The 27,714-nt window shown below is 50.5% G+C and overlaps 1 protein-coding gene across 2 annotated transcripts in view; it reads left to right on the top strand.

Moving 5' to 3' along the window:
• Positions 1-11,732: 11,732 nt before the first annotated feature.
• SLC2A9 (solute carrier family 2 member 9) overlaps positions 11,733-27,714 on the top strand; it is a 143,714-nt gene continuing 127,732 nt past the window's right edge. The window contains exon 1 of one of the 2 annotated variants that reach the window (XM_081303941.1): positions 11,733-12,056. The gene's annotated coding sequence lies outside the window, so the exon portion shown is untranslated. Of the gene's footprint in view, positions 12,057-12,521; positions 12,671-27,714 lie in introns of those variants that run through there. The other variant, XM_081303940.1, reaches the window with a different exon arrangement.

The following is a 27,714-nucleotide window of genomic DNA, read 5'->3' as shown; positions in this document are numbered from 1 at the left end:
TACGTGTTCTGTTTTCCAGGGGCCAGCTGGCCCGCAGAGCTCTTCAATCGCGTGCACACAGGGGATGCTCGAGTATAAATTCTTATTCTTCTGGTTGTACATGATGTAGAATCCCACCAGTAGTATAGTTATATATGTACATAGGGTAATAATGTCTGATTCATTCTACTATCCTTCCTACCCCCATACCCCTCCTCTCCCTTCAGTCCTCTCCACCTAATCTAAGTAATTCTATTCTTCCCTAGCCCCCCTCCCATTGTGAATTACCATTCACATAGAAAACATTTGGCCTTTGGTTTTTGGACTTATTTAGCTTAGCATAATATTCACCAGCTCCATCTATTTACTGGCAAATGTCATAATTTCATTCTTCTTTAAGGCTGAATAATATTTCATCATATATATATCATATATATATCATGATATATGTGTGTGTGTGTATGACATTTTTTATCTATTCTTTTGAAGGTTACATAGTCTGGTTACATAGTTTAGCTATTGTGAATTGAGCCACTATTACTATAAACACTGAGGTATCATCACTGTAATATGCTGATTTTAAGTCCTTTGAGCATAAACCAAGAAGTGGGGTAACTGAGTCGAAGGGTGGTTCCATTCCAAAGTTTCTGAGGAATCTCCATACCGCTTTCCATAATGGTTACACCAATTTGCATTCCTACCAGCAATGTATGAGTGAATCTTTTTCCCCACATCCTTGCCAACATTATTGTTGCTTGTATTCTTAATAACTGCCATTCTGACTGGAGTGAGATGAAATCTTGGAGTAGTTTTGATTTGCATTTCTCTAATTGCTAAAGATGTTGAACATTTTTTCATACATTTGTTGATCAATTGTATTCCTTCTTCTTTGAAGTGTCTGTTCAGTTTCTTAGCCCATTTATCGATCGGGTTATTTGGTTTTTTTTCGTGTTGACTTTTTTGAGTTCTTTATATGTCCTGGAAATTAATGCTCTGAGATGCATATGGTAAAGATTTTTTTCCCATTCTGTAGGCTCTCTCTCCATGTTCTTGGTTGTTTCTTTTGCTGAGTAGAAACTTTATAGTTTGAATCCGTCCCATTTATTGATTCTTGATGTTATTGCTTGTGCCTTAGGAGTCTCATTAAAGGAAGTCAATTCCTAGGCCAATGTGGTGAAGATTTGGGCCTACTTTTTCTTCTATTAGGTGCAGGGTATCTGTTCTAATGCCTAAGTCTTTGATCCACTTTGAGCTGAGTTTTGTGCTTGGTGAGAGATAGAGGTTTAATTTCATTGTTACATGTGTAACAAATTTCCAATTTTCCCAGCACCATTTATTGAATAGGCTTTCTTTTCTCCAGTGAATATTTTTGGAGCCTTTGTCTAATATGAGATGTGTATTTATGTGAGTTTGTCTCTGTGTCTTCTATTTTGTACCATTGATCAATTCTTAATAATTAATTATGGAAGGGAAAGCAGAGCCTTGGATGTTTCAGGCAGGACAATTCTTCATGGGATGGTGGTTATTCTGGACTTTTCAAGAAGTTTGGGTGCATCCTTGGCTTCTATCCACTAGATACCAGCTGCACCCCCTGCCCAGGTGTGATGACCAAAAATGCCTCTAGACATTGCTAATTTAAAAGGGTCACTTTTTATTTCTACGAGCTAGATTTTCACTGTCACTGTTAAGCAGAAGAGCTTTGCAACGTTCTAAATTTAATTAATAAGTTAATTTTTAAAAAAAAAATCCATGAATCATATATTTGACTTCTTCATTGTATTCATTCAAAGTTCACTTAGCTGCTTATTTGCTCATGTATTCAGTGGTAGGGCAGCAAACAGCGCCGCACCTCTCCTCCTTGTCGGACGAGCTTGAGAAGCATGCGGCATCCTTCCCATGGGAACTTCATCTGCTGTCATCTGGTTTGAGAAATGTCACGAAGTTTGGAGTGCTCTTATTACACCTGCTGTTTTAAAGATGCATTTAAGTAGTCGGTGTGCAGAATGGCGTACTTTTGATTCTTTCATGACTAATACTCCTTGGGCCTCCTCTAATACCAGCCCCTTGCTTAATTTGGGGGACACACTCGGCTTTGAGAGAAGGGCAGATGTGGTTTGTCATTTCCCTGAATTTTGCGAGCAGTGGGAGGAGTTTGAAGGAAGATTCTAGAATGAACGTGCTACGTGTGGTAGAGGATATCCACGGAGCACAACGTTCCTGAAGACGGGATGTGAGACCCACCTGGCGTGGGGGGAAAGGCTGGCCATTAGCCCACCTTTCAGGTTCCAGTGAGACCCTGGACGCGCAGAGCCTGGTATAGAGCTGGCTCCTTTCATACCCACCTCCCACACTTCCTGACTTGCAAGGGAGGCAGAAGCCCTTCTCCCCATTCTGGTGGCCTGCATGTCTCTGGTTTCCGAGGTCCCCGGTTGCAGTGCTCAGCTAAAAACAGCAGAGAGCAGCTTCAGATCATGGCTGGTGGAGACTGAGCCAGGGTGCTGGATAACAGGCTCCGGCCAGAGAGGCTAGAGGAAGCCCAGTGTGGGCCAGCAGCCTGGCAGGCCTCCTTCCCTGCCTCCAAGCAGGAAACCCTGTTTCCTGGCTGGCTGCCCTCAGAGAAACTGGCTGGGTCTGTTTTAAAACATCTGAAGTTGGCTGGAAGGGACAGCTCCCCTCACTGGTACTGGTTCTCAAGCCTGCCAGGCTCAGCAGGCGGCATGCCAGCCTTTGATCTCACCTCCTTTGTGAGGAGGGTGGCTACCAAGAAACTGCCTTGCAATTATCTTGTTTAAGATGAGCAGAGGAGATATTCACTCCCTGCAGGAATAACCTGAGTTTCCGGGGAGGTCTCTTTTTACTGGGAAATAATGAACATTATTCTAGTTCAGGGTTGGGCTAGTGTGCTGGCACAGACTTCTGGCCTTCTCACCTTCCTGACCTTGTTCGAAATCCCCTATTCTCAGCTGCTTTCTGGGGCAGAGAGAGGAGTAAGTTGCAATGACTCTCCGAAGACGTGCTGATGGCTGATATGGATGGAGTTTCTCTTCTTCCTCAGGTCACCTTGGCGAAAGCAAGCTCTTCCCCCCTCGAACCCCAAGAAAGGTGGACTAGGGAATATCTTTGCCCATATAGTGGAGTTTTTTTGTTTTGTTTTGTTTTGTTTTTTAGAGAGAGAGAGAGAGAGAGAGAGAGAGAGAGAGAGAGAGAGAGAATTTTATTTTATTTTTTATTGGTTGTTCACAACATTACAAAGCTCTTGACATATCATACTTCATACATTAGATTGAAGTGGGTTATGAACCCCCAATTTTACCCCAAATGCAGATTGCAGAATCACGTCGGTTACACATCCACAATTTTACATAATGCCCTATTAGTAATTGTTGTATTCTGCTACCTTTCCTATCCCCTACTATCCCCCCTCCCCTCCCCTCCCTTCTTCTCTCCCTACCCCATCTACTGTAATTCATTTCTCTCCTTGTTTATTTTCCCATTCCCCTCACAACCTCTAGAATTTTAATATTTATTTTTTAGTTATCGGCAGACACAACATCTTTGTTTGTATGTGGTGCTGAGGATCGATCCCGGGCCGCACGCATGCCAGGCAAGCGCGCTACCGCTTGAGCCACATCCCCAGCCCATAGTGGAGTTTTTAGGCAAGGAGCATTTCTCAAGGTGTGCTCCAAGACTGATCTGAAACTCCTTACCAAAGTGTTTATTCCAGTTTGGCAGCAACTGTGGCAATGAAGCCTCAACTACCCTGCACCCATCGGTTTCACTCCTAAGTCTATACGGGAGCATGGAATGTTTGTGTGCATCCAAAGAAACAGATAAGGTTATTGGGGTAGTGCTGTTCAAAAGATTCCAAGGCTGGAATCAACCCAGCTGTCCATCAACAGGAGAACTGGGGAACAAATGTGGTCCATCCATATTCAGCAATAAAAGTAAATAACTTTGGATGAAGAGAATGCATTCAGCTTGCTGAGCAGAAAGTCCAGGCAGAGTGTGAGTCCACTCACAGGAAGCTCAAGTGCAGGAGAAACCATGATGGCAGAGTTAGAACACTGGTGCCTGGAGGATGGTGGAGTTCCTGCTCAGGAAAGGCATGTGGGAGACAGCTGGGGCATGGGACATGCTCAGCAACTCCTTCTGAATGGTGGTTTTTTTTAGATTTGCGCCTACATGTGCAAACTTGTCTGAGCCATGTCCTTAAGATCCATACCTTTACTAGACACACATGCCCCTCTCGACTTCATCCAAGACCCACCATGTTGGAATCTCAGCCCAGGGCCTGGGGGGCAGTCCTTTGCACCCCTAATGGGTGCCCACTAACCATGTTGGAGCTGAGCAATTTTGAGTGAGGTGTTTTGGTCATTTCCTAAAATCACAGTAGGCCTCTCTGGCTTTTCCTTAGTTGGTCACTAGAAAATAAGACCAGTGAGATATTTCTCATCTGTTACAATTGGGGCAGTAGGACCCTGTGACCAAACTTGTTACCATTTTTACCCAAGATAGAAGCCACACTGTCATGGAAATAGAGGCAGGGGGATCTTTCCCATTTTTTAAAAAATTGAAAACCGAAACCAATTATTTCTATTGTTAGTAGACAAACAAGTATTTTAGATTTATAATCAGTCTACATGTAATTTTTGAATCTGTCCCCTTCTCCCCGAGTGTCCTACAGTGCAGTCAACAAGAGGAGGAGCAGCTGACTATTGCCAAGAATGGCACCTGGGCAAGGCCCAGTTCAGAGCCCCGGCCGTGGTCGGCAGCCTGCCATTCCATCCTGGTGGATGAGAGGCTGCTCCTTGGGTCCCTGCGTGTGGCTACTGGGAGCATGGCAGCTTGCCTCTTCACAGCCAGCAAGGCAGAGTCCCCTGAAAGACGGAAGTCACAACTTATGCCACGTCGTCAGCCATGTGTCCAGGCGCACCCCTCACCTGCGCCATCTGCAGAAGTAGGTGGTAGGTCTGTCCGCCCCCAGGGAAGGAGACCCACAACCCACACACAGTTCCAGATCACTTGCAGTTGTACGTATGTGTCCATTCGATTGTGTGTTAAACTGTTCTATGTGCATTTTGCGATTACCTCTAAACCTACAATAGCTTTCATAATTTTTATATTTTAAATCTGAAATGAGTTTTTTGGATGCAAGTGTGCCCAGAGGCAGCCAAGCAGAAAGAAAGTCACTGCTCTCTGTGTTCAAGGTTGTGTAAACTCTGGACTGGGTCAAGAGGTATCTGCTGCGTACAGAGGCCACATTTCAAAAGGTTAAATATTCTTAGCTCGTTGGTAAAGTGAGCGAGTGAAGTTTAGGAGTTTAGTCATGTATGAACCTCACTTTCTTGCCACATTTCTTGTGTTTTGTTTTCGTTCCCATTATGGACAGCCTCTTTATTTTTAAATATGATTCTCATGGATCATTGCTGTCACCCAGAAACTGGGCTGACTTTTGGATACATACCAAGTCTCCTGATGCTTTGCTGAACTCCCACTAATTCTAAGAATTTTAGTATTTATTTTCTTATGATTTCTTGGTACATAATGTTGACATCTGGAAACTCTGCCAGTTTTTATCTCCTCCTTCCCGGAGGCCATAAGCCCAATTGAAATCTCGTGGGAGAAAGTTCTTTGAAAAGCTTTAACACTCAGTTATAAACCTCAGACGATTATCGAGTTTCTTAGCCTCCCTGTGTCTCCTTAAGCATCTTCCTCAGAGAGCTATTGTGATAACACTTGCTGGCACAATATTCACCTCCAAGCTCATAAATGGACAAAGCATAATAATTACAATAGGAACTTAAACGGCAACAACGGGGAAGAGACAAGTTGATAACACCACGATGCAGGGAGGGGTCAGGTGACAGATGGTGGTGACATCTATGGAGGACCCTCCCCCGGGGACAGAGCTGTCAGTCCACAGCCTTGGGAGATAAAATGGTCCCAGACCCCATAACTAACTGGAAGGCAAGTGGGACTCGGCCCAGCTGACCTTGCCCCAGAGCCCGTGCTGGCCCTGCTGGACTGTGTTCACTCAGCCCGAGGCTCTCACTCCCAGCTGCACCTCGGGGACGTTGGGGGATCTCCAGCAGTCGCCATCGATGTGGAGGCACTCTGACACCGTACCTTCTCATGGCTCCCAGGTGGTTGCAGTGGTCAGGGTGGCGAGCCTCAGATGTCCCCAGTACCACGTCTGTAACACATACGTTTTGGGCAGTAGTCATGGAGGCCTGGCTCCCAATTCCAGATGAATCCAAGAACATCCACCCTGTCTTTGTAATAAGTTAATGTATCCATCGCTGTGAGGTTAATTTTATGTGTCAACTTGGATGGGCCACAGTGCTCAGCAACGTGGTCAAATATTACTCTGAGTATTTCTATGAAGGTGTTTTTTTCAATGATATTAATATATAACTCTGGACTCTGAGTACAGCAGTCCACTCTCCACTAGGTGGGCGGGTCTCACCTAATCAGTGGAAGGCCCGCCTCTGAGGCGGGCGGGATGATGCAGTCAACCACGGGGGGGGGGGGGGGGGGGGGGGGGGGGCATGTGTGGCTTCAATTAAGTTCCTAGCTGGCCACGACTCAGATGCTCTGCCCACAGCACCAGGCCAGGGTGAGACCCAGGGTGGTGAATGACTGAGCTGTGTAGCTGTCGCCGTTTTAAGTATCTGACAACCTTGCTGGAGGGCCTGGCCCAGGGAGCCAGGAGGTCACAGCAGCCCTTCTCTGCTGAGAATCCTCCTCTGTGCTCACTGCCAGATGTGCACACTCGCACCACAACCTCTGCCCACTGGCATGCACCCAGGCAACCATAGCCGAGGGTGACAGTTGGGGCACAACGTCTGATCTTGGGGATCGGCCCTCTGAGCAGGCTTGTTAAGAGGGGTCGTGAGTAAGCGGGGAAAGTGAACTAGGGGCTGGGTGACACTTCAGTTTCTTTGTCTGCATTGAGATCCTCCAGATCCCCTGGGATGGCCTATAGACATGGTTACGGACCATCGGGTCTTTGGAAACCGTGGTCTCCTCTCCTGCTTGTCCTATATCTCAGGGGAGTTCCTGGAAGGATGCTAAACGCTAAGAAAAAATGGGCAGTCAGGACTGTGCTGAGATGCAGGTGCTTAACCTTAGGGGACACACACTGGGCTAGAGGCCAGCGGGGCAGCACCACTGGGCGTGAATCTCCAGCTGAGCGCTGGGGTCTGCAGGCAGTTCCCAAGGCAGTGCTGCCTGGGGTGCAACTGCCAGCAAAAGGCGGGAAGGAGGAGGCCAGGGCGGCTCCGCCCCACCAAGCCAGGGCGGGCAGATCTTGAGACAGACTGAGACAGAGATGGCCTTTATGGGTGCCAGCAAGGGGGGGTAGTGGGCTCAAGAACCTATTTCCTCCAATTCCTTCCATTCATTCTTTTTGTTTCTTTTAATATTTTTTAGTTGTTGATGAACCTTTATTTCATGTGCTTATTTATATGTGGTGCTAGGAATCAAACCCAGTGCCTCACATGTCTGAGCCACACCCCCAGCACCCCCCCCCATTCATTCTTTTAACCCTTCCTTCCACAGAGTGCTTAGCACTGCCTTCCTTTCCTGTGGCTGCTGTAACAAATCACCACAAACTCGGTGGTTCAGGCATGTCTGACCTGCCGCAGGTTGAAGCCCACAGCGACATGGGCACCTGGCTCTGCGGTTTGCCTCCTTCTGCCCTCCAGCACTCCTCCTCCTGTCTTGTGTTGAACTTCATGAACAACGATTGGGAAACAGGTAAAAGAGTCCACAACAGCTGAGTACCGCCCAGAGCCAAGTCTTGCTCAAGAACACTCTGGTAATAGTCTGCCCACCTATAATCACACTGTCTTCCTCAGTCATTAACTTTCAAGCGTGTTCCGTGAGCCAGGCATTGTGCTGAACAGACGGACGCCCTGGTTCCTGCAGAGGGCAGCCATTGTCCTGGAGAGGGCAGCCCAACACCAAGTCAGCAGGCAGGAGGACTGTAAGAGTGACAGGTGCAACAGAGGAGGACTGGGGAACAAAGGGAGGGCCTGCTAGAAATGCAGACATCCTACAGGCACCAGGGGGCGCTGTCAGGCCGGCAGATAGGAGAGCAATGAAGGCCAGCGGGGCAGGAGTCCTGTGGGAGAACAGGGCTTGAGATGCAGCAGGACCTGGAATCAGGGAGCTGCTGATAGATGCATGAGGTAAAAAGGAAGCAGAAGGGACCAAGGGCATTGCTGAGGGTTCTGGCTAAACAAGGAAGTTGCAGGGCTTTTTACTGAGATTTTGGGTCAATAGGGGATGGGGAAAGGAAATATTTGAGGTGGAAACTCAGGAGGCTGTGATTATCCAGAGGTGATGGCAGGTGCACCATTGGAAATGCAAGTCTGGAGCTTAGAGCTGTCTGGACTCGACATTTTTGTACAGATTTTGTCCCATAAATGCAAGTGTTTCTGATTATTTTTCCTTATTGGCATTGACAAAACCCCTTGGCTAATCAATAGCAGCATTCCCCTGCCTAAGACTGTGTCAGTCTGCACTGGGAGACAACCTCCCTCCCACCCGCCATCAGGCAGCAGCTGCAGTTGCTACTTGCTTAAGATCCAAAGTCCTAGGGTCCTCTGCTGTGATGCATGCAAATTTTGTAGGTCACATTGGTAAGTCAAAGAGGGTGTTGATGGGGGACAACCATATGCCAGTGGTGGGAACATAAGGTAAGGGAATAATTCTATAAAATGGGCCCACTGTGCTGACCCCCACATGCTTTCTTTTCCAAGGAGCAATTTACCTGCAGCTCTGCCTGGCTTAAGAGGACAGGCCATGTCAACAAACTACCTCTTATCTGCAGGAGAAATTCAGGTCTGAAATAATTCCAATAAGAGGAACACAAGTTACCCAGAAGGGTGGGCTTCTGTGGACCTTACACAGATCAGATCTCAGAACTCAGGAAAATAAGGATAATTCCCCCTGACCATAAAATCTGTAAGAACAGGTTCTAGTTGGAACCAGTTAGCATAGGCCCAAGTGACCTAGAATGGTCACGGCAGTGGGGACTTGAAAGTCTGATGTCATCCTGCTGTTAGTTAAGAGTCAAGGGGTGGAACTGGATGGGACTCTCTGGAAACTTCCCTGGGACCCTACAATAAAACTGAAGTGTGGGAGGGGTGTGTTGTCCCTCTCCTCTCTGAGGGGACCCACTCTCTCCCTGAGAGTACCTTTTCCCCTTTCCCATCCCTCTAATAAACTCATGCCTGCTTCTCTGAGTGACACGTCTGAGGTCTTTCTGACTTGATCACAGGAATTGGGGTTTGAAGTGGGGCTCTTCATGCTGCCTCAGTTTCCCAGAAGTTCCCTGGCCTGTAACAGTAGGACAGGGACCACCTGTCCCGCAGGCGTCAGGACTCAGTGTGGCCCCGGCCTCAGCGGCCTCCCCTGGGATGTGATGTTGCTTCTTGCTCCCTGGGCAGGAGGTGGAAGTTCTAATTCCTGCTGCTCTTTCCTATGCCTATGACTGTCACTCTACAGATCAAGGAATCATGGCCAAATCCCACCCATAGGAGTTCAATAGTTTGAGGTCTTCTATTTAGATCGCTAGTCCATTTTGAGTTCATGTTTGTATGTGCTGTAAGGTGGAGTCCAACCCCATTCTCTGGCATGGAGGTAGCCAGTTTCCCAGCACCGTGCTGAAGACTGTCCCCAGGCCAACGTTTAGCATCGGCAGCCTTGTTGAAGATCATGGGCCACACGTGCAAGTCAAGCATTACTGCTGGGCCCTCTGTTGTGTTTCGTGGGTCTGTCTTCATGTCTCACCTCCCTGTCTTTGTTACTGTTGTTTCATAGCATGTTCTGAAATCAGGGAGCATGAGTCTCCAACTTTGTTCTCTTTCAAGATCATTTTGGCTTGTAATTCCATACAAATTTTAATATGAATGTTCCTATTTCTGCCAAAAAATGTAATTGGGATTTGATAGAGATTGGATTGAATCTGTAGATTGCCGTTAAAGATCTCTATCTTCTTTGACACCTTCTCCCTCCTCCCCCTCCTCCCACTCCTCCCCCCTACCCCTCCTCCTCCCCCCTCCTCCTCCCCTCTCCTCCTCCCCCCTCCTCCCCCTCCCCCTCCTCCTCCCCCCTGCTCCTCCCCCCTCCTCTCCCTCCCCCTTCCCTCTTCCTCTTCCCTCTCCCCCTCCCCCTCCTCCTCCTCCTCCCTCTCTCCCTGTTTGGTCATTTCAGTATACAAGTCTTTCACTTCCCTGGTTAAGTTGATTCCTAGGTATTTTATCCTTTTTTGGTGCTGTTGTAAAAGTTATTTTCTTAATGTCATTTTTCGAATTGGTCACCGTTACTGTAGAGGAACACAGCTGATTTTGGGGTGTTGATTTTGTATTCCAAAACTTGGCTGAATTCATTTGTTCTAAGTGTTCCGGCGGAATCCTCGGGGTTTTCTAAGTACAAGAGCATACCGTCTGGGAACAAAGAGAGTTTTCTTCTCCTTTTCCAACTCCCTTTTCTTTTCTTCCTCTTTCTCTCCTGCTGGTGTTGCAGAACTTCCACTGGTGTGCTGAGGGTTCACTAGTGGTGAGGATGGGCATCCTGCCTGCTCCTGATCTTGGAGGATCAGGCTCAGTTTCCCCATCGAGGACGATGGGAGTTGTTAGCGTCTTGTGCCACTCTTTGTCATGCTGTGGTAGTTTCCTTCTATTCCTAGCATGTTTTTATAAAAGCTGGCCAGATCCTGCCAATGCCTTCTCTGCCTCTGTTCAGATGATCATGTGCTTTTTGTCCCTCCTTTTGTCACAGTGACTGATTTCTATGTGTTGAACCACCCTTCCATTCCAGACTCACACCCACCTGGTTACAAGGAGCAGGCTTTCACTGTGCTCTCAAATTTGTTCTGCTAGTGTTTTGTTTAGGATCTTTGGGTCAGTACTTATAGGAATACTGGTCTTCAATTGTCTTTTCTCATGGTGTCCTCCTCTGCTTTTGTGTACCTTTGTCAGGGTAAATCTGGCCTGGTAGGATGGGTGTGGGAGGGGCCTCTTCTCTTTAGTTCTGTGGGAGTGTTTGAGAAGAGCTGTGTTCCTGCTTCTTTCAATGCTTGTAGAATTCTCTGGTGCAGCGTTTGGTCCTGAACTTTCCATTGCTGGCAGGTATTTGATTACAGCATTCATCTCCTCACTAGTTACAAGTGAGCTCAGATTTTCTATTTTTTCATGATTCAGTCTTGGTAGATTGTCTGTTTCTATGAATTTATCCATTTCTTCTAGGTTATTCAATTTTCTGCTCTTTTTTTTAATTCAAAGTTATACACTAGTAGAGTATATCTGAGCATGTCATGCCAAATAAAATTATTAGCATGATTTCAAAAGGATCGTCCAGCAGAATACAGCATGAGCTACTTTGCAGTTGTGGGATGCAACTCAAAACCCACAAGCCACTGTCTGCACTTTATTTTAAAATGAAGTTCAATTTTCATGATCAAATGTTTCCACAATTAGAACAGAAAAACACAAGAGATTTAGAAATAAATTGAAAATGTAAAAGGAAGCAAAACCGAACACATTTCTGGAAAATACCACGAACAGTTTTTGGTATTCGGCTCATAATCATTTGTTTATTTACCGAGTACCTTGGCTGCCCCTGCAGGGGACATGGACACTGCTATTCCAAACTGCAGGGCCTGTTCAGGCGGCCACCTCCCTGCAGTTTCTTACAAAGGGCGGGTTCTGTTCTTGGCAAGAAGCCATCCAGACTTCTGCGACCTCCAAGCCTCTGGGCTGCCCGGCCCCTTCCGTTTTGCTCCACAGCCAGGCCTCATTTCCTTTCCCTCCTTCTCTTGTTTGGCCTCTGTGGGGACAAGCAGGAGCAAGCAAGTCCCCAAGTCTTTTTAGTTCTAGTGAAAAGTCCCAGCAGGTATTCACCAAACCAGTGCCAGGGGCTGGGTGAGTTGCCTTGGCATAGGAGAGTGGACCAGGGCCAGCACCCCAGCTGGACAGACTCCCAGCAGAGCTTCCCTCGCCAGCACACGGAGAAAAGGGTCTGGCTGGAGAATCCGCGTCCTCTGTGCCACCTCTTGAAGGTGACGCCCCGTGAGTACTGCTTGAAGGGTGGCTTCATCTCCCTCCGACTCAAATCACAAAGACAGGACATCTTGCAGTCAGTCTTGCTGCTGGAAGGAAGATGTCGAACTGAGATTTGTCTGTGGCTTGGCCGACAGCCAGTGGACACCACAGGTCACCCAAGAAGCCTGTCACTTAGAATGCTTTCAGGAGGCTCCTGACCAAGTGGACCCCAGGGGTCCGGATAGGAGGGCTCACCTTCTTCTCTCTAGAGTCTAATCACTCAATCTCTAAATGGTCCTAACACCAACAGGAGCTGAGAGCTGGCTGGTCTAGGAGAGTTCCAGTCTCCTCTGCTCCTCGGCTCTTCATCAAATTCTCTAAAATTTAGAAGAAATTCTAACTCTCTTGTGCTGGTGAGAGCGCAGTAACTGCAGTTCAGTTTCTCTCATGTTCGGAGGGCAGCCTGGGGTGGGAAAAGATGGAGGAGGGGTCTGCCCCACTTCAGTTCCAGTTCCTGGCTGTGTGACCTCAGGCAAGTAATTCGAGCTCTCTGAGTCTTTGTTTGTTCCTGTATTGCAAGAAAGCCAAAGCAGTTGAAGAAACCGTTACACTGCAGATGAAGGCCAGCTTTCTCAAGGGAGGTGAGCAGTAACTGGAAAGCAAGCTAGTTCCTCGCAGGGCTCAGGGCTGTTTCCCTTCCAGGGCTCTTGGCTTGGCATCGCTCCATGCTTAATTCTGAAGATCACTCAAACAGTTACAGTTAAATGCAGATCAATATCAGTTCTCAAAAACAGAAGCCACCGCCACTTACTCAGCTGGCTGAGCTCAGCTCTGAGCCTGCCATAGGCGCTGGGTTGAAAGACCTGGATCCCAGAGGGGCATGGGGCCTCTGCCTGGGGCAGCTCACAGGCTGCTTAGGAAAGTCCTGCCAGTGAGTGGGACCCGGTCAGGTGAGGAGAGCAGGCGAAGGGAGGGCCTTGCTGTGACGGGGCATGACAAAGCAGCAGTGGAGAAGAGGCCAGGGTGTGGAAGCCCAGGGCTGCTCTGTGCCGAGGGCCAGGGTATGGATGGGGCATGGTCAGGACAGGGTGCTGCTGGCACGACGCTGCCCAGAAGAGGCCTGAGTAAGGGCCATCCTTCCCTCCCCGTCCCCTCCCCCTCCTTCTCTTAGTCTTCATCCAAAAGGAAGTGGGAGGCGTTGAAAGCTTTGGAACAGAGCTGTGAAGGCTTTATCAGTCTTTGAGGCAGAATTCTCCAGGGATGCCTCTCTACAGAAGCAGAGGGTGGAGACTGGCCATTGGGAGACCCGCAGGCTGATGTCCTGGTGGAGAGGCCAAAGGCCTGGGCCAGGTGGGATGGAGGACTGGGTTGGTCAGTCCTTCAGCACTGAATCAAATACCTCTCTAATCAAGTTGTAAAGAGAAGAGGTTTAGCTTGGCTCGGTTTTGGAGGTTCAATCAGTGGTCGGCTGGCCCCGTTGCTGTGGGCCCACAGCGCATCATGGAGGGAATGTGGGGGAGCAGGGCTCCCACCTCATGGACAAGGAGCAGGAAGGACAGGACAAGGAGGGGACCTTTTCCCCATGGTCCCCCTCGAGGGCACACCATTCAACAGCTTAAAGTCTCCCGGGAGACCCCACCCCTTGAAGCTTCCACCAGCTCCCAACAGCAGCTCACTGGGGACCAAGCTGCTAACATAGGGACTTGGGAGACATTGAAGACCCGAACCATAGCAGGGACCATTATGACATCTGAGATAGGATGAGCGTCCAGGAGAAGGAAGAAGGTGGGAGATGAGGTGTGAGAGAGGGCTTGTCACAGAGAAGGCGATGCCACAGGGCGGACATCAAAACCGTGGTGCTCAGGGGAAGGAGCCGGACATGGCAGGTCACGCACTGCGCGATTCCGTTTTTCCAAAATGTCCAGAAAAGGCAGCTCTAGAACCTACAGAGACAGAACCTGGAGGACTGATGCCAGGGGCTGGGAGCAGAGAGTGACTGCCGATGGGCACGTGGTTTCTTTGGGGGATGATGGCAACATCCCCCAAATTAGATAGTGGTCATGGTCACATGACTGCTCTGAACAGCATTCAGCAGCAACAAGGGGTCTGTTTGATGGTGTGAAAATCATACTCAACAAGCTTTTTTAAAAAAAGAGCAGTATTGAAAGGCCTCGAGGAATTACGGAGGAGAAGCAGCCTGGTTAATGCTGCCGGCTGAGAACAACGGACCTCTGTCCTCCTCAGCCCTGTGAGAAGTGTTCATTCATCGTCTCTTGTAATCTGGACCCAGTGTGAAAATTAGGTGCATTTTTTTTCCAGTTTTACAGATGAGAGACCAAGACTCAGGTTTAAGGGAACATGAACAGGGTCAGACTATTCACATGTATGAAAATCCAAAGGTTGAACTCATCGTCAGTGCTGGTCTAATAGGATCAGTTAACTCTTCCCGGTGCAGCCATCCCTTGGTACCCACAGGGAACTGGTACCAGGATGCCCCACAGATACCAAACTCCACAGATGCTCGAGCCCCCTCTATAGAATGGCATGGTATTTGCATATGAGCCGTGCACGCCCTCTTGTGGACTTTAGATCATCTCTGGGTGACCTACAATTCCTAACTTGATGTCAATGCCACATGAGCAGTTGTTACTATGTTGTTTAGGGAATAACGATAAGAAAAATGTCAGTGTTCAGTACAGAGGTAGTTCTTTTAAGGGTATTTTGGCTAGTGGCTGAACCCACATGCAGAACCTGCAGGCATGGACGGGTGACCTTGTCCCCGGTCGCAGCCGCGGAAGGAGCCCTCCCAGGGACAGCTCTGTGCTGGTTGCTTTTGTTCTCATTTTACAGATGCAGAAGCTGAAGTTCAGAATTGATCAGTGACAGCTCAGGGCCAAGCAGCCAGGAAGGAGGCAGCTGGAACCCTGTGGGCTGGCCCAGGCCGAGCTCTGAGCACTGAGCACCTCCTTCCCCAGGGTCTGGGAGTCCCTGGACTGAGAGAGCCTGGCTCAGGGCCAAGGGCACTGTGGAGGGAGGACTTCAGTCTGCCTTCTGCTGAGTCAGTGGAGGGGGCTGTGCCCAGAGCTCACGGGCCAAAGACCAGGAATGTTGGCGACAGGCCGAAAGAGAGGCTCAGCATGGCAGCTCTGGGTGCTAGCAGCCCTTGGACCTCGGACCTCAGAAATCTGCAGGCCACACTGTTCTGCAGGGCCTGGAGTCAAAGTGACAGAAACCAGAGTGGGCAGAAGATAGTGCATTGCCCAAGTTCAGTGTTTTCAACAGGCTGACGAGGCTGATGCCAGAGCTGTCATCTAAGTTGGTCTAAAGTCAAAGGTCATCGGCCCCACCAGGGCTTTGTACCCGAGCTTCCCATGCCCAGGCTGAAAGAAAACCTGTTCCTGGAGAGCCAGGGGACTCCAACATGCCTCAGGAGCTACTGTGGCCGAGGGAGCTCAGCTTAGTTGTCCTTCTGCCTTTTTATTGCTGGGTGACTTTGGGTTAGTAGTTTCACCTCTCTGGGCCTTGATTCCCCAACCTGTGACCAAGCATTTTCAGGCCAGATTCTGTAGGTATCTGTTGAGTGAGAAAATAAGTAGATGAGTATGGAGCAGGTATTTTGCTAGTCTAATCAGGCAATAGCCACATTTGGACAGCCAACCATGGAGTCTCCCTTAGGTGTGAAGAAAGGGTTCTCTACAGATAGGGTGTGAGTAACAAATGTTCCAAAGAAGCCAGGATGAACGTTGTGCTCAATGACATCTATGCCATGTTCCTTTTTTCTTTTTTTGCTTTTTTGGTGGGGCTGAGGCTGGAACCCAGGGCCTCGCACATGCCGAGCAAATGCTCCATCTATGAGCTAGAAATACAGCCCCGGCCCCTCAGGGTCTTTTCCTCTCTTCTTCCCTATCAACACTGTCTCTCTTAGGATTGAGAAAACCATGTCAATAAAGAATGAACTTGCCATTTTAAACTCCGTGGAGTCCTGGGGTATCTGGGGTCCTGGCAGCTCGGGTGCAGTGTCCTGGGTAGGAGGATGAAGTCATTAGCTCCCCCGCTGTGGCTGTTAGATGAACCTGGGAGGGAGGTGGAGGCAGCATCTGGACAGGCACAGAGTCCAGGAGAAGCTGAGGTGATGGGCAGGAGGTTGCCGTGGAGCACGTGCTCACAAAGCAGGGCACGCGGCAGCGAGGGCCAGCAGGTAGGCCCCCGGGGCCACCCAGACCCCAGCGCCGAGGAATGCCTGCGGCACTGTGCCCAGAAGGATGCTGAGGATGAGGCCACTGTGGGGACCAGGGATCCCATGTGGTCTGGCTCACTGGAAAGTGGCCTGATGGGTTCAGAACATCTGCTGCAGCGTGGGAGGGGAGTGCAAGGGCAGGAACGATTTGCTCCTTCTTGGCTGACAGAGGCTGGAGAGGTGGGGGACCATGTGCAGCCTGCTGAGAACTGGATTTGATCATGGGAGCCAGACAGGCAGAATGGAGAGAGGAGCCGCCCAAGACTAGATGGGCAGAGCCAGGAGCGGGGAGCCAGGGTTGGTGGACAGGTGGGGTGTCAGGACTGCACATCTACCTGTCGTTGCCAGACAGCCTTCATTCCTTCCTGTAGCACAGTCCAGCGTGACAGAGTCAAGTAAGCTGTGACTAGTCACCAAGTGGAAATTTGATTTCGACAGAGCCCCAGACAAAAGGAGCAAATTGAGTTTGGTACTCAGGGTCACGTGGAGAGGAGGTGCACCCCCATAGCAGGGCTGAGCTTCCGTGAACAGCTCCCCAGCGCCCGGCTCTGGGCCTGGAAAGAGAGGTCAAGTTTTTGCTTTACAAAGAAAGGCACCTGCAGCTCTGCTTGGCTGCATGGCGTCACCGGCTGTGCTGTCAGAGTTGGAAACCAGCCAAAGTCCATGTGCTGCCCGTGGAGCTGAGCTGCTCCCTCCATATGGAGGAGGGTCTCACCTCCCTCTGCAGCCTGGTGTGCAGTCTGCATAGTCCCAGGTAGTGACAGTGGCCAACGAGGGGCTCCTGCTGGCATGGGCCAGGCACCCTGGAGCTAAGCATGCAGGGCCATCTCCTGCCAACCTGAGTCCACCTTCCAGTGATTTACTGTTACTAGCCTCAGCAGCAGTAATAGTCTATCTCTTCAAGGACCAGATTAATCTTCCTGCTTCCACTGCGTCACCATCTTCCAAATCTCCCCCAATCCCCACATCCCAGCTCCATGTGACCACAGGCAGAACTTTGTAAAGAGGTGACCTGATCTCCCCACCCAATGCTTTCCATTGCTCTCAGGACCCAGTGCCACTTCCCTGGCCTTGTCCCACGCCACAGCCGAGAGCTCCAGCCACCCGGGTCTCTCAACCCCCAACACAAGCTCCCCCCAGCCCCAGGCCCTTTCTTCCCACTGTTCCTCCTGCTAGCCCACCCCACTTCCTGCTCGCACCGCCCCCCCCCCCCAGTCTGAGCAGTAGACCGTAGTCAGCTGGCTCGGCCTCTCCTCCTACCCTGTACCGCTTTCTAGAGTTTGCCATAATTGATCTAAACGCCAATTAAGAGGCGTGGTTGTTGGTGACTAATTGATGCCCACTGGACTGCCGGCTCCTTCCTGCCTTGCACAGTGCCTATGATCGGTGGGCCAACCATGGGGCAGGGCTCAGCACACCACTGGGCGGACAGCAGGGCAACGAGTGGAAACCCAGGCTCATGGAACATCAGCCAAGCGCCCATGCTTCCCCAGCCCCGGCTTTGCCTGTGAGAAGGAGCAGTGCATGGGGAGGGTCCCAGTGTCCCTGAGCCCACCCCACACAGTGTTGGGGCAGTTGAGCCTGTCCACGCCAGGGTGCTGGGAGTCCGGGTGCCGTCTTCCAGCAGTGCAGCTGCCGAGCCGCTTGTGGCCAGTTCTACAAGGAAGGATTTCTGCCCGGCTCCTCTGTCCCTCCCTGGCAAGGACTGAGATTTGAGAATTTTACAACTGGAAACACTCACTGTTTCCTCCTTTAAAAGACAACTAATGTGGGGGGTCCCTCCTGGCATCCTACTGGGTTTCCGACCCTCCTCAAGGGTGGGAAGATAGAGCCGACTTGGGGCTGGGAGCCGAGGGGCCTCCCTACCCTCTGCGCAGGGCGCAGCTCCTCGCGCTCCACCTGGTCTGGAAACCTGTCCTCAGGGACGGGCTCCGTCAACAGCGCAGGCTGTGTTCAGACTGTGCACAGCTTTGGAGCGATTAGGCTCGCCCAGAACTACAGGGCACGGTGCCCCAGCAGGCAAACCCTTGACCACCAAACCCTGGTCTTCACGATGCTGATGGCAGCTTGGCTCCTCTCACGGGGTGAAGCTGCTTCTTTTTTCTGATCTTGGAAGTGGGAGGCGGGCAGAGGCAGGCAGTGTGGAGTGGCGGCTCCTCCGGATGTGACTGGCCCTGGGCCCTCTCTCTTAGCTATGTGCAGCCAGTGCACCATCGGAGCCCCGGCTCCCCGGCCAACTGTGTCAGGAGCCCAGCCGCTCACTCCTCTGCTTCTGACCTGGTAGAACAGCTCGAGAGGCAGAGGCTGGCAGCTGGGGCCGCGTCCTTGAGCTCCTAGTGTCTCAGAGTCAGCCTTCAGGAGCCTCTAAGCCTTAGTTTCCTGATCTGTGAAATGGAGAGGTGAATGGCCTCTGGCTGAGGGCCACTGTGGGGACCAGAGATCCCACGTGGTCTGGCAGGCCCAGTGGACTGGAGTCAATAGGAAGAGTTCTGTCTTTTCCTAGACTTGGAACAAAAAGCCCCGAAGGGCCTTCACATCTGGCCCAGTGGTTCCCAAACCAATACAGCAGGACACCTGGGTTGTTGTGGGGGAACCGTCTTTGTCTTTGTTTTAAGAGCACTTCCAGGTCATATCGACTCCGGGAGGAAGGTGCAGAGGTGCCCCACCTGCCCCGCCCCCTACACATGGGCAGTGCTCGTCACTGCGCTGACCCAGGAGGACAGACCTGCGTCCTGTCTGCAGTGGGCAGCCCAGGGCTTGGGGAGGAGGGAAGGAATGAAGAACGAGGAAGGAGACATCGGGAAGGATGGGCAATGTGAGTTCAGCCTGAGGTTCCACACACCTTTCCAGGCCTGTCCCTTCCCCAATGCTGGGACATCTGCCACTCTTAAAGTCACCATGAACTTAGGCACTCCTGAAGGTCCCCTTGTGCACAGACAGCCCATCCTAGGCAGAAACCTGAAATTCAGGGCCCTTTCCAGTGTTATCGACTGATGGATAATGGAGACCTGTGGCTGTGGCGTTCTCTTGTGAAATCACAGCATAAGTCGGCCGTTTTAAGGTGAATGACTTGGTGGCATTTAGCCCGTTCCATGTTGTAGGACCACGGTGTCCATCTAGTTCCTGAAGGTCTTTTTCACTCCAAAAGGCGACGGTTACTCTTCAATAGGTGCACTCATTCCCTGCTCCACCCCACCCTGGCCAACCACTAATCCGCTCTGTCTCTGGGGATCTGCAAATTCTAGGCATTTTGTATAAATGCGGTCATACAAGATGTGGCTTTCCCTGAAGGCTCCTTTCACTTAGCATGACGTTCCCAAGGCTCAGCCATGTTGTGGCATATGTCGGTCTCACATTCCCTTTCATGACTGAATAATATTATTCCACTATACAAATAGACTAGATTTTGTTTATCCCTTCGTTCAGTGGTGGACAGTGGGCTGTTTCCACCTTCCGGGTACTGTGAAGAGCGCTGCCCTGGACGTTTGTGTACAAGCGTTGTTTGAACACCTGTTTTCACCTCTCTTGGGTATGCCCGAGGAGTGGAATTGCTGGATCACATGGCAACTCTGTTTACTTTTTGAGAAATCACCAAACTATTTTCACAGCAGCTAAAATATTTCATGCTGCCCCTGGTGTTGTATGAGGGTTTCATTTTTTCTCCATCTTTGCAAAAACCCCTTAAGTCTTTTTATTTTTTAGATGGGTGATAGTAAAACATTTTCCTTCATAGCCCGGAAGGATCCAACAGAGGAAGAAATTGTGTGTGCTGAAGATAAATGAGATCACTGCTGCAGAGAAATTCAAGAGGACAAGAGGCACATGCCCGTAGACCCAGTGAGGAATCCTCCAAAATGAGAAGTCTGTTAGGTGTTGGACAAATGAAATGAGAAAAGAGAACTGTCTCTGCCTTCAAGGCCCTGGAGGGTCTCTGGTGGGCTTGTCTCCCTGGGTGAAAAGCTTCCCCACGGGGCAGTGGGGAAGAAATGGGATTGTGAGTGGTCTCGCTTTAAACCTTAGTGCTCACCCACAGATGTTGCTTTGGATGTGTGGTCTAATCCTTAAACTTCAGTATCCACAGACACACAACGGAATGCTCTGCTCTAGGACTCAGTGAGGCTTATGCATGACATGTGCCTGGCAACAGTAGGTGCTTACTAAATGTAGGTCCGGCTCCTTGGTTCATTCTTTCAATACATTGTGAATTATTGGATAGAAGTAACAAATTTACTGCTATTTTCAGCCTTCTTAGCATCTAGCCCTATGCTGGGTACTTAGTAGGTGCCCCGTAAACATTTGAAAATGAATAAATAAATGAAAATAATAATAAAGAGATAGATTTCCCCTACAGGATAGTAAACATTCTGGACACTTGCTACATGGCAGGCAAGCTCAAGGGCAGTATCTCATTTGATCCCCCGGACATGACCTTGAGGAAGTAGCTCCTTCCCCCACTCTGCAGAGGCATGGTGTGTCCAGGGTGACTCGGCTGGGAAGAGGCAAGCTGGGATTTGGACCTCAGACATCTGACGTCCAATCCCGGGCAGTCCTCATTGTGTCCTGTCCCTCTCGGTGTGGCTAAACCATTGGCTGACCACCCTGGAGTGGGAATCCTGTATTACAGCTAAAAAGAGCCCACGTGCTAGCTGGGTATGCAGAGAAGGTCTGAAGGTCCTGGGAAAGCAACTCTTCTGCCCAGAGGTGACCTGGGCCTTGGTGCCTGTCCTCTTAGGCACAGGAGAGCTCTCCCAGAGATGCCATCTTCCTAGTGCCCAGGGGTGCGACATTGGAGGTTGATTGCTACAGACATCTCCTGCAGGCGTCTCCCACAGATTCGATGGCTTCTTCCTGCGCTAGGCCACCCCTTTGTCAACACCATGACACCAGGGAAATGGAATGAGCCCAGAGGAGGTGGCCTGTTGCTCTGAACGGATGTTGGGGAAATGTAATAAGCCTTTCCTGGTTCCCCCAAGACCTGTTTTTCCAGACCTGAGTAGATGGCTGAGCTGGACACAGCATCCCTCTCCCTTGGGGCTGGGACCCCAGGTGCCCTTCCTTCCGTACTCCCCCTGAACACCGCCCTTGGCTCCCTGTGCCCTCACCTCTTGCAGGGATGGGCCTGAAGGTGGCTTTTCAGCCCTGGGCTGGGCTTGGATCCTGCCCTGGCTGCCCAGGTCACTCAGCTCTTCCTACCATGTCCCTCTGCCACTCCAGCGCTCCACGTGTCTCAGGCTGTTGAAGAGTGAGAAGGATTAGCAAGTGCGCGTCACTTTGGAGCCCGGGCAAGACGGCAACGCGGTGTTCGTGAAACAGGGACGACGGCAGTGGTGGTGGCACAGCACTGCACAGGTGGCTGCTCTAGGCGCTTCTCCAGGGCTGAGTTCCTGCCAACGTGGACCGAGGACCAGGAGCTCCCTCCTTGTGCGGCTCACCTGGACTCAGGGCTTGCTGAGCCTGTTTCATGTGTCCCTGCTTTGGGACCCTCCCATGACACCTCACTGGACGCTCCCCTCTCTTCCGGCTGGGTCTCCACTGGAACCTCCTCATGTCAAAGAGAAGGGGTCTCAGCTACCCCACTCCTCGGTCTATGCCCAGAGGACTTCATCAGCATGCTACAGTGCCGCAGCCACATCCATGTTTATAGAGCTCAATCCAGAACATGCTGAGCCACACCTGGGCATGTGTGTTAGTCAGCATTTGTCACTGTGACCAAAATGCCTGACAAAAACAACTTCAGGAAAAGTTTATTAGGCTCACGGTTTCAGAGGTTCGGTCCATGGTCACCTGACTCCATTGTCTGGGTTAGAGGTGAGTCAGGACATCATGGTGGAAGGATGTGGCAGAGGAAGACTGCTCACCTCCTGGCAGCCTGGAAGCAGAGAGACAGACGGACAAACAGACAGACAGAGAGCGGGAGGAAGGAGCCAGGGGAATAAGATATAGTCCCCAGGGGCACACCCCCAGTGACCTATTTCCTCCTGCCTACAATTCCCATGGGTACGGTGTCCTTTCCCATTATTAATCCAGCAAATGGATTAACCCACTGTTGAGTTACAGGTCTCTTAATCTTTGGTCACCTCTGCACATTCCAACATTGTCTATCCCATGAACTTACTGGGGGATACCTCCTATCCAAACCCTAGCAGCATGTTCTTAATAAACCCAGTTACCCACAGATAGCTAGCCATTAAGCTTATCAAGATGGGCATCAGAGATGTTTGCGGCAACAGCTGAATGCAGTTTAATCATTAATGCTGTTGTCTTTCACAATTTCTCCAGTATAACCGGATTCTATTAGGAGGTGATCTGTCGGTGACACACATCCCATTTGCTCTTTAGACTGGACAGGTGAGGAGAGCCCAGGACTCGGGTGAGTGATGCTCGCTGCATTGGGCCTGCTTTGGAAGGGTGTCTGGGATGACTGACATTCACAGCTGGAGTGAGGGGTTTGACAGGTGAGGGATTTGAAAATCAGTCTTACAGGGTTCTGGGAAAGACTGAGCCAGAATGCACACAGGGTCAGTGGGGTGTCCCTGACAAACACTGATACGGCATAGCGAAACCTACGCTGATGACAGTGGCTGTGGTTATTACTGCAGTGTCTGATACCAATGTTGTCACTCCCTCTCCATCCTTTTCTCCTTCCTTCCTTTTATCCTCCCTCCCTCCCTCCCTCCCTCCCACTCCTCCTCCCCTACTCTCCATTCCCTTCTTCTATTCTCTCCCTCTTCACATCTTTCAGTTTCTTGTTTTGGAATTAGCTTTAGTCATGGTGAAGTCAGCAGGGGTCCCGGAAGTGAAAAGCCAAGTCAGCCACTCAGTGGAGAGCTTGGGGCCCCCGGTTGGGGTTTTCTGCTGAGAGCTGGTGGCCAGCAGCTGGCGGGAACCACGTGGCTTTGCTTGGTGGGGCTCAGCTTGGAGTGGACAGGGAGTACAGTGGAATGCAGGCACTTCAGGGAAGGCGGCCTTCTGTGGCCCATGCCAGAGAGGGAGAGGAGCCTGCGGCTGCTGTTTGCTGACCCTCTGTACACATCCATGCTGGCCATGACCTTTCCTTTGCCTTTATCCTTGCACCCAACACAGCTCTGTGGGAGGCTCTGACTTCAGGCTGTCTGGGCTCAGATCCAACTTCTGTGACGGCTTCTCCCAGCATCATGTCAGAGGCAGGGGTTTAATATCATCGATGGCAGAAAGGGTAGTAGCAGAGGTGGTTATTTAAATATTTAACCTTGGGACAACCTAGGTGTGGGCCAATCGGACTGCCTGGAGCAGAGTTCTGGGGCTCTGCTGTGCTGGGTATTAACCCTGTCACTGCCGGGTCCTGGGGAGCATCCTGGAGAGGGACATCGTGCACTGCTGAGGTGGCAGGTAGGCACTCAGGGGACGGGGCAGGGGGCTATTCAACCATGGGCACAGCAGCACTTTGCTCTAAAGAACTTGTATGGCCACAATGATGGGCACCGGCAGGCGGCTAGTCTTGAAGAGCAGAGTTATCAGTGTCGTTTCTGCGGGTTGGGGAGACAGGGAGCTGACGTTTTGGGACTCTTCACCATGCACGGAGCTCTTGCTGATTTATCTTTTGTATTTTATTTTATTTACTCTGTTTAAGTAAATAAAATTTTAAAATTTTATTTACTCTGTTAAAGCCTTAGACAATTATTTTGAGGGAGCTTAGGGTTCTCTATTTAAACACTGCGTGGGCTCAGATGGGTGAGCCGTCTTAACCATCCTGAGATGTCATCATTGAGTCAGTCCGGAAGCGCTGCACCTGTGGTCTGGGAAGGCCATCCGCTGTGCTTCCGGAGGTGATGACGATGGCTCCAGGGCACCTGACATCTGCAGTGTGCATCAATAATGAACTCACTTCACCCTCACAACAGCCCCTGGGGTTCATCCTATTATTATCCCCATTTGAAATAGGAAGAAAGGGAGTGCAGAAGAGTTCAGGGTCTCCAGTCAGTTTATTAGCTGTAGAACTGGGGTGTGAACCCAGAGTCCCACTGGGCACACGCTGCCTGCATGAGGCCTCGAAGTGCCCCAGAAGACAGTCTCCCGCCGGTCATGAGAGGGCTTAGACAGGCTTGGCACCCGAGCTAGAGCGCTCCTCATCTCCCTTGACTGCATGGGGACTGCTGAGCTCACAGTCCAGTGCACCCCGGGCCCACATTCTGGATCCTTGTTTGTCACAGGGCAATATTTTACACACCGTAATTTACTACCGCCCACTCAGTAGCTTTTCTCCCCCCCACCCCGTCCCTCCCTGTACTCATTCCTTCCTCGCACACCTGTGACCACACCTGCTCTGACCTTGATTTCCAGGTGGCTCCACGTTGGATGGTTGTGGTGGAGCCCAGCAAAAGCCACACTCTGGTCACAGCTGGAATTGTGTTTTCTCTCCATGGGTAAACTCAAGAAGTCCGGGGGATGCTCTGAACACCCACCATGTTTTCTTCCACTGTGGAGCCACGAGGGGTCCCTCAACACCAGCCCATGGCCAACCGGACCTGGGTGTTAGGGCTGTTCCCTGGATTCCCTTATTACTGCTCCTCACCTTGCTACAACTGCCCGATCGCCCTCCTCTCTCCCCTTTAGTCTGTCACTTTACCTCACACTTCATGTGGACGCCATTGGACTATAGATGGTGTTAGACAGGATATAGAAGATGCTAGAATACAGGAATTTTTTTTAATATTTATTTTTAGTTCTCGGCGGACACAACATCTTTGTTGGTATGTGGTGCTGAGGATCGAACCCGGGCCGCACACATACCAGGCGAGCACGCTACCGCTTGAACCACATCCCCAGCCCGAATACAGGAAATTTGCACAGAGCTCCTGTTTTCCCACTTCTGGATCTGAAGTCTTCACCACACTTACCCATGTTCCGACCTTGCCCCCACACGCCTCCCCCTGCACCGCCCTCACCTCCTCATGGCTGAAGCTCTATGAAGACCTGTCTGCATACGGGCTCCTCTTCCAGTGCTCCGTCCCTCCAGGGCCACTCCATCCAAGTCACCCTTGAAACAGTTACCAGTGGCTCTGTGTGATCTAATACCCTGGACACTTTTCATTCCTCTTTCTTGACTGCCCTCAATCAGTGTCGACACAGATGACCCCTCACATCCTCTTACAGTTCTTGTCTTCTCCACACTTGGCTCTGCTTGTTTTTTCCAACTCAGTGTCCTTTGTCACTTACCGTTCCTTGTCTTCCCCCCAGGTTGGGTTCCTTAGGGATCTCCTCTTTCTACCCTCCTTCCCTGGGTGGCCTTACCCAGTCCTCTGTCACTAATTCCCACTTAACTCATGTCCAGCCCAGACTATTGCTTGAGCACTACTCTTATTTCCAAGTTCCCAGGTGACATTGATACGTAGATGTTCCACAAACTGAAGATCAGTACTTCTAAACAACCCTTCTTTCCTCCTACCCACAAATATGTCACTTCCTGAGTCTTCAATAGCCCCTTGAATGGCAATTGCCATTCATTAGACACCAAGGATTTGGCAGGCCCTTCCCAGGGCCACCTGAGTTCAGGATTCCTCATCTAAAAATCACACTATGAGAGAGTGGCAGCTGTCTATGACTGACTGACAAGGAAGCAGACTCGTGAGTTAGTAACTTGCCCTCGGTCACAGTAGCAAAGCCTGATGGAGATCCAGGTCTCTGTAATGGCCTCGCTCTTTTCCCTCTTCTCATGTCTTTTCAAATCCTGGCTTCCGCTTCATCACTAAGAGACCATCTTCATCCTTAGACACATGTAGGGCCACCATGTTGCATAATTCCAGGGGAAAGTCACAATGTCATCTGTGTGAATGGTGGTCCCTGGGGTGGCACCGTGGCAGCCATTCACATGAACTAGACTGGGAACAATCCCCAGGAGGCAGGCGGGGTGGTAGCCACAGAAACCATCACTTAGCTCCCTCTGCCCATTTTCTCCTTCTTTCCCTCTCCTCCTCCCCACCCCACCTCTTCTGCCTACCGTGCATCTCTTCAGCCAGCATTCAGTCCGACTGTGGACGGGAGATGGATCACTGAAGCCCTCAAGTGTGAGAAGTAGGGGAGGGGGTAACTCAGGGTTCTGCGGGGAAGCAGAAGCAATGGGTATGCATGTCCTCTTGTCTTTGTCTCTGTCCCCTGTTTCCCCTGGAATAGGCTCAAGCAATGGTAGGGCTGACAAGCCCCAAAGCCACAGGCGAGCCAGCAGACTAGAAATTCCAGCAATGCTGAGGTTGTACTCTTATTCCAAAAGACCTCCATTACAGTTTGAGGCTGAATTCCGTTTTCATAAGGGACGTCAGCTGCTTCTCTCGAGGTCTTTAGCTTAGTGGATGAGGCCTTCCACATCATGGAGGGTCATCTGCTTTACAGCTCACTGCACGTGCTAACCCTATCTAAAAGACACCTTCACAACACCTTCACGACACATCTAGACTGTTCTCTAGACATCTGCTAAATGACAGCAGCATGGCCTAGGCAAGCTCATGGGTAAAATGAGCCTCACAGGTAGGGACCATCCCCGATGAGATCTCAGACACCCTTAGCCCATGCAATCCACTGGCTGTGAGCTCTGGGATGCACTTGAAGAAGAGCATTCCGTTTCCAGAAGAAACCCATAGATGATCGGAGGAGGTGAGCCTTGCAGGGGAGGCAGGGGAAAGGGAAGGGCCCTCCAAGCCCAGCAGCCTAAGCTGTGGCCCAGAGGCCTGCAGATGTCAGGAAAGCAGGCACAGGGCTGGAGTGGCCCTCCAGGTGGGCTGGGGTGGGACAGGTGTGTCAGCCCCTCTAGGCAGGGCCTGCAGCGACACTAAAGTGGGGCTCAGGCAGTTCACCAACCTGCATCCTTGTCAGGCGGCAGAAATGGCTTCTGGATCCAATCAAGCTGAGTCTATCCACCCATAGGAATGGTGTGTCCTTCCAGGGTTGTATTTTCTGCATTAGAAAGAAGAGCATTCAGAGATTATTATTATTATTATTATTATATTTTAACTCTACTTGGCTACTTGAGACTGTTAGGGCTTAATTCCGTTAAGAAAACTTTTTTCTTTTTAATTTAAAGCAATTTCAAAAACTTATCTAGTTACAGCAGTATTTTATTAGGGCCACCAGGTTGCACAGTTCCAGGGGAAAGTCACAATGTGTGGAAAACTAGGAGAAAACAATAAGATATAAATTGGCCACAATACCTCAGCCAAGGGGTAACTGCAGGTCATTTCCGGCTGTTTCTGACCTATTTTCTATGCCCATAAATATGTGTCTGTCCCCTGAGCATCTCTACTGTCTTCCCCCTGCCCTCCCCATGCTGGGCCACCACTCACCTTCCATATGTCAACATGCTCTCTGAATGCTCTTCTGCTGTTTCTCTCCTCCTGACACCAGCTCCAGGAGGACAGGGAGGGCACCCTGGCTCAGGATTATCCCCATAGCCTTCCCTAGGGACTTAATATCTGTTGA

This window comes from Spermophilus citellus (genome assembly GCF_964194105.1).
Source record: "Spermophilus citellus genome assembly, chromosome: 8".
In the NCBI taxonomy this organism is placed as follows: Eukaryota; Metazoa; Chordata; class Mammalia; order Rodentia; family Sciuridae; genus Spermophilus; species Spermophilus citellus.
The sequence above is the reverse complement of the archived record's forward strand: the minus strand, read 5'-3'. Positions and strand labels throughout refer to the sequence as shown.